The 7,049-nt window shown below is 41.9% G+C and overlaps 1 pseudogene; it reads left to right on the forward strand.

Annotated features, from left to right (window-relative positions):
* The first annotated feature begins 299 nt into the window (after window positions 1-299).
* LOC125249401 lies at window positions 300-1,344 on the forward strand (annotated as a pseudogene).
* The last annotated feature ends 5,705 nt before the right edge of the window (window positions 1,345-7,049 follow it).

Here is a 7,049-nt window from a genome sequence, read left to right on the forward strand (position 1 = left end):
TCCTCATACAAAACAAAACAAAACAAAACAAAACAAAACAAAACAAAACAAAACAAAACAAAACAAAACAAAACAAAACAAATTCAAAACATATCTTTAAAGAAATAAGACAGCAGAAATTATGTGAAATACGTTTTTATGTTAAATACCCTTATTGCTTGTTAGTTTATCAAAAAAGAAAGCTTTTTTTTTTAAAAATTGCCGTCGATGTATTTCATTTAGTTGATGGTTCAGATTATTTGCATATGATATTTGAGAACAACAACAAAAAAAAATATTTTAGGCATTTTGGTGTGTGAAACGGCATGCAAAAATTATGTAGCATATGAAACACAACAATGTTAGGATGATGCATCCAAAACAGACTCAAAAGCAGATATCACCATGTGTTTTCTCATTCTTTCTTTTTTCGTTGTGTAGAAGCCACAAGTTTTGGACCTGAAAACGTGACCCGAGGCACACCAAAACATACTACTTTGCAGCCTATGGGCTCAAGCTATCAAATCTTTTTAATATGTATTTTCACTGCCACGTTTGTAGTTGGGTTCATTGGAAATGGGCTTGTCATATTTCTGACTGGCTGCAGAATGAAGATGATGGTTTCTCAAGATGGTTTCTCAACTTGGCAATTGCAGACTTCATCTTCATGTTATCATTCATCATTCCTTTTTTCTTTAGCCAGTGGTTGAGTTACTTAACATCTTATGTTTTTGAGATCACATTAATGCTGAATTTGTTTGCTAGCATTTTTTTTTTTTTTCTTGTAGTTATTAGTCTGGACCGATGACTGTGCACATGGATGGTTGTTTGGGCTCAAAATAACCAAACTGTATTTAGAGCCAGGATCATCTGCATGATTGTGTGGGTTTTATCCATCAGCTGCAACATCCCTTTCTTCATGAATGTTTTTCCTCCTACATTTCTGGTCACATGTATATTTTTTAGTGGGCTTTCTCATCCCCTTCCTGATTATTACATCTTCACACATTGCTGTTGGAGTACGAATCAAACGCCTCAGAATGGGGAAGCAGTTCAGGTCGTACCAGGTCATTATCGCTATCATTCTGACTTTTTTCATATGTTGGTTTCCATACTGTGTTTGCTGCTTTTGTGCACTAAGAATGAACAGGAGTGCCTGCTATGAAGTATTTTGGACAGCATTGGTGTTCAGTATCTATCTGATTTTTCTAAACAGCTGTCTGAACCCCATTCTCTATGTGTTCATGTGTGATGAGTATAAGAAGAAGCTGAAACAGTCTCTGCTGCTAGTGCTGGAGACGGTGTTTGCATAAGATCATTTTAGAGTAAGGCAGATGCAAAAGGATGAGCAGAACAACAAATCCACAATTGAATTGTTAGAAAATGTTAATCTCTCAATGATTGTGACACCATATGAATCTCACCATTGCAATAACCAATGGAGTCCTTATCTTGAAACTTGTCAACAACTTATGATTTAACCCTCTACAGCACAGCGTTGCCCTCAGGCAACGGAAAGTTTTCTTAAGCCCTATGTTTAGAAAATATTTCTTTAAATGATATCAACCGATTAGAAAGGTCGAGAAAGTACCAAATAACAGTTCAGTAAGGTGTTGGAGTCAATATCAAGCACCATTTAAAGGTGGGACATCCTGTTCTGACACATGGTCACAGGAGCACATGGTGTGAGAAGAAGGCAATATTATTTGCTTTAGTAATCTTGTGTGTGTTTGAAGGTGTAGAGAAGCCTTTTGTCAAGTTTTAAATTTTATTTTTTTTTATTTTGCATGTTCAGAAATTCAGTTTTTCTTTTCGTTGCCTCAGGGCAACGTTGTGCGATAAGGGGTACTTTTTGAAGAGGTTTTAGACAGTACCTCTCATTGGCAACAATGTATTATAGGAAGGGAAGATACAAGGTTCCTGGGGGTGCAGGAACACCCAAAGTGATGTGCAAAAATTGTAACATACACCACTATGTCACAGCAGAGATGAACTGCTTTTTGAAGTTTCGTACGGAGTGAAATCTTATCTCGTGAAGTACATTATATTGCATAGCACACTACATGATACAAGACCTATGCATGTATCAAATTCAATACATCAATGTCTTTCAAGTGTTTTTCCCTTTTTACTTAATGATTTCTTGAATTTAAAAAAAAAATAAAAAATTGATTTTGATGATGATTTTCTCTATGACTCTGTACCATTGTCGCACAACGTTGCCCTGAGGCAACGAAAAAATATTTTACGTTTGGGGGAGGGTGGGGGGATTTTTTTTTTTAATCAATAAAATGTTCCCAAAAGAACCAAAAAATTATGTGGAATATTTTTTTTTCATGTGCCATCAACATGTGTGCAGTAGAGGGTTATTAAGAAAATGTACTCGGTTACTAATGTAACCTCAGTTCCCTGAGATATGGAACGAGTACTGCGTATGGGGAAAGGTCTCCTTTTTCCCCGTTACTGAAGCCTTTTTCAATAACGCAGTGTAACTGAGGTTACATTAGTAACCGAGTACGTTTTCTTAAATCATAAGTTGTTGACAAGTTTCAAGATAAGGACTCCATTGGTTATTGCAATGGTGAGATTGATATGGTGTCACAATCATTGAGAGATTAACATTTTCTAACAATTCAATTGTTAGAATTTTTGCACGCCTTGTCGCCATAGGCCGTGCAGCTATGCCGCGCCGTCATTGGTTCAACAACTTGTCTATGAGTGAACCAATGACGGCGCGGCATAGCTGCACGGCCTATGGCGACAAGGCGTGCAAAAATTCCCGCCGAAAAGGGCGGGGTTTAGGGCTATATAAGCAGTCATTTCGCCATAGGATTTCAGGTCATTTCGACTGAAGCGACAACGCTGAAGCCGCAGCCTCGTGGCACGGCATGTATCGCAGTACTCGTTCCGTATCTCGCTCAACGTAGGTCCTCAATGCCCTGACAGGGCAGAGTAATTCCAGCTCTCGCTCGTCCGACGAGGGAGGAAGCACTGAGACGGAACTGACCTGAGCTCTGAACGGAGTTGAGAACACCATATGGACATAGCCATGCCTAGGTTTCAAAAGGACTTTAGAGTTGTTGGGCCCGAACTCAAGGCATGCAGGGCTCACAGAGAGGGCCTGCAAGTCGCCAACACGCTTGACCGATGCTAGTGCAAGTAGCAGAGCAGTTTTGAGCGTCAGGAGCCTGAGGTCAGCTGAACGCAGTGGTTCAAAGGGTGACCCTTTGAGAGCTCTGAGGACCAAAGAGAGGTCCCAGGTGGGAATGGTGATAGGACGAGGTGGATTCAATCGCCTAGAACCTCTCAAGAAATGCACCACAAGGCTGTTTCGTCCCACAGACTGGCCAGCGATAGGAGCGTAAAACATTGCGATGGCTGCTACGTAAACTTTGAGCGTTGAAGGGGTGCGACCCATATCTAAACGCTCCTGGAGGAAAGACAGTATCGGTGATACATCACACTCCACTGGGTCTATGTTGCGTGCGGAGCACCAGTCAACAAAGGCCGACCATTTCTGGGCGTAGAGACGTCTCATGGACGGGGCTTTCGCCTGAGAGATGGTATTTAGCACGTCCCCTGGGAGGTTAGCAGGATCTCATCGAGGTACCAGAGGTGCAGAGCCCAGAGTTCTGGCTGAGGATGCCAGATCATCCTGTTCGCCTGAGAGAGGAGGTCCCGTCTCAGGGGGATCGGCCACGGAGCTTTTGTGGAAAGCCTGAACAGCTCTGAGGACCAGACTTGGCTCCTCCAGAGCGGGGCCACTAGGAGGACTCTGTGCTTGTCTTCCCCGATTCGTCTGATGACCTGAGGGATCAGAGTGATCGGGGGAAATGCGTAAAGGAGGGTGCTGGGCCAGACGTGGACCAGCGCATCTTCCTCCTTTCGAGAAATAAATTGGGCAGTGAGAGTTGTCTTCTGAGGCGAAGAGGTCTACCTCTGCCTTCCCGAAGAACTCCCAGATTGTGAGAACCGTCTGGGGGTGGAGCATCCACTAGTCTGGGGACGTTGCTCCGAGATAGCATATCTGCTCTCATGTTCGTTCTCCCAGATATGTGAGTCGCTTTGAGGGACTGGAACTGCGGTAATGCCCACTCCAGAAGACGCTTCGCCAGAGCGCATAAGCGGCTGGACGAAAGACCGCCCTGGTAATTTATGTATGACACCACTGTCATGCTGTCCAACTGGACTAAGACGTGGCGTCCCGTCAGGTGTGCCTGAAACGCATGGAGGGCTCGGATCACTGCCAGCATCTCGAGGCAGTTGATGTGCAAATGGCTTTCCTCGTGAGACCACGAGCCGAAGGCCGGTCTGCCCTCGCAAAGAGTGCCCCAACCTGTGTTGGACGCATCTGTCGAGAGCACCGTCCTTCTCGACACCGCCTGTAGGGGTACTCCACCCACAACCCACCTCTCAAGAAAATTCAGAGAGACATGAGGGAATTCATTAAAAATGTTAAGAGCATTGGCAAATGCACACCACCCAAAGGGCTGAAACCCCTCTTGCAGACAATACACACACTGGTTGTTTCCACAGCGGAGTGTGAGTGTGGCTTTAGCCAAATGAACATTTTAAAATAACACAGCGAGATCAAGCCTAGAGCTTCAAAGCCTTTCAGCCCTTCTCTTTATCAAGTGTGTTGGCCCTCCACTAGAAAAAAAATTTTCTCCAAGACTTTATGTTAGGTCGTGGATTCAGAAAAGCCACTGCTTAGATGACAATTGCAGAGCACGGACCAGAAAATCTGAGCAACAAGTTCATGGCTGTGAACCACTGTGGAAAATATTGTAATGTAGTGGCTTATTTTCACAGAAGCTGTTTTGTTTGTTTTGCTTCAAATAATGTCATGCTTGGAAGTTTATGACTATGAACCATTGTGGAAAAAATATTGTAATGTAGTGTAAGTTAAAGTTCAAGATTGACAATTGCATGTTAAATTGCACGTATATTTGTTTTGATGGCAAAATATAAAGCTTATATCTTGTAAATAAAAATGTGCGTAAAATCTTTGACACATTTTGCAATCATTGTGTAAGGTTAGACCCACGCTGTAAGTAAGTTGGCCTAGAGCTGTTGTTCTTACCAGAATGATATAGCAGTTTCAATGAACAACATTTTGAAATATCCTGTTGCAATTCTCCACATTGCTAATGAAATAGGATAGATAAACAATGAACATGCATATCAGTACCATCTGTCAATAGCCATTGTTCTTCTTTTTTTTTTTTTTTTTTTTTTTTTTTTTACTTCAGACCAAACTGCAGAGCATTCATGGCAATTCATGAAACTAGCATCAACCATAGCAATGCAGGCTGGTCACAGTGAATTCCTTAAGGAACATCAATATTTTCCTCCATTGTGTGATTGGTGTTGTTGGCAATGGACTCATCATGTACACAGATCTGAAAATGAAAAGTACCGATGTCCAAGCGCCTACGTAAACTAATAACAATAAACTAAAACCCTTCCATATTATCCTGGCTGTAATCCTGGCCGCCTCCTTCTACTGGCTTCCCTTTTATGTTCACAAATTCCTTGAAGTGTGGTTGCGAGAAATGAATGTGACAAAACCCATCAGACGAGCTGACCAGCTTCAAGGAGGTTTTCGACCAGATAGGGCTCTTCATAATCAGTCTTGCCTTACTTGAACAGCTGAGCTGCCTGAATCCCTTCTTGAACGTATTCATGTGTGAAGATTTTCAGAAAAAGCTCAAGCAGTCTTTAGTGATGGTGTTTGAGAGTGCATTCGCAGAGGAACACCTGGCTCTCCTCTCACAACATTCCCAATCCAAACGCAAATTTGAATTAACAGAGTGGAACAGGAATAGAAATGTCCCAATCTTCAAAACTTGAGGGTTAAATGAAACATTCACAGAATCCTGTATTTACATTTATTAAATTACATTAACAAAAAAGGAAATTGTAATGTAATTTAATGTATAAAGAAGCTGTATAGACAAAATACAGTATTGTTTTTTGTGAGATTGGATGATGGAAGCTGATGTGCCAACAACAAAAAAATTATAGATTTGCTGTGCCATAAATGTATAAATAGCTGAAATTGCATGCCTTAATAACAACCACAAATTGGTAATTATATTGTGTAGGCCTATTTGTAACAGTTATGATCTATGTGTGGACTCTATGTTGTTTTTCCTTGGGTTCTGTTTCCTGTTTAGTTCCTGTTCCATTTCTCGACCTGTTCCTGTTCTTGTCGTTGCATGTGTTATGTGACAGCAGAAGACCCAGAGGCAAAAGGAGCTTGTTAACAGAATTTATTCAGAGTCTTCAAACAACATTTAACGTAAACAGACTGCCAGGCGTCGTCACACAGCACGCTGCAGCTGGAGAACAGAAGAAATAGCAACAGTTCGTTCCCTGAAGGAAGCCCCAGTTCACAAAGGCTCGGTGGTCGATCTGGAAAAGTCTCAGGAGGTAGATGGAAGAAGACTAAGGCTGGTGGATGGAAGGAACCAGGCCTGCAGACAGAAGTCTCAGACAGACATGGACCACGAGTTCAGGTACTGGGGCTGGGACTCAGACTGATAACACACACACACACACACTCTCACACAGTCATTAGAGTTATAACGGCAGCAGAGAGATACTGCAATCAAACGGCACACTAACAGTGAGACACTGAGACAATTACCCGACACAGGACATGAACAGACAGCAAGGAGAAATAAGCCTGAACAATCAACACAGACACAGAACAGGTGCGGACACCAAAGCGCGAACGCAGGCAGAAATGATGAACAGCTGCAACAAATCAGCAAGGATGAACAGAGAAGGGAAAAAAACAAAGAAACAATCAAACCTGGCTCATGACAAGATGGTTTCTATAGTTACTCATTAGTTAATTGATTGTGTTCACCTTAGTCCTGTCTGCTAAATAGAACCCTTTTCATAAGGTTCCATAAAGAACCATGCTTTGAAAGACCTCAAGTTTTTAACAGTTGTTTATTTTCATTAATATTATTATATTAGTATCTACACTCTAAAAAATGCTGGGTTAAAAACAACCCAAGTTGGGTTGAAAATGGACAAACCCAGCGATTGGGTTGTTT

This window comes from Megalobrama amblycephala, linkage group LG16, assembly GCF_018812025.1.
Source record: "Megalobrama amblycephala isolate DHTTF-2021 linkage group LG16, ASM1881202v1, whole genome shotgun sequence".
In the NCBI taxonomy this organism is placed as follows: Eukaryota; Metazoa; Chordata; class Actinopteri; order Cypriniformes; family Xenocyprididae; genus Megalobrama; species Megalobrama amblycephala.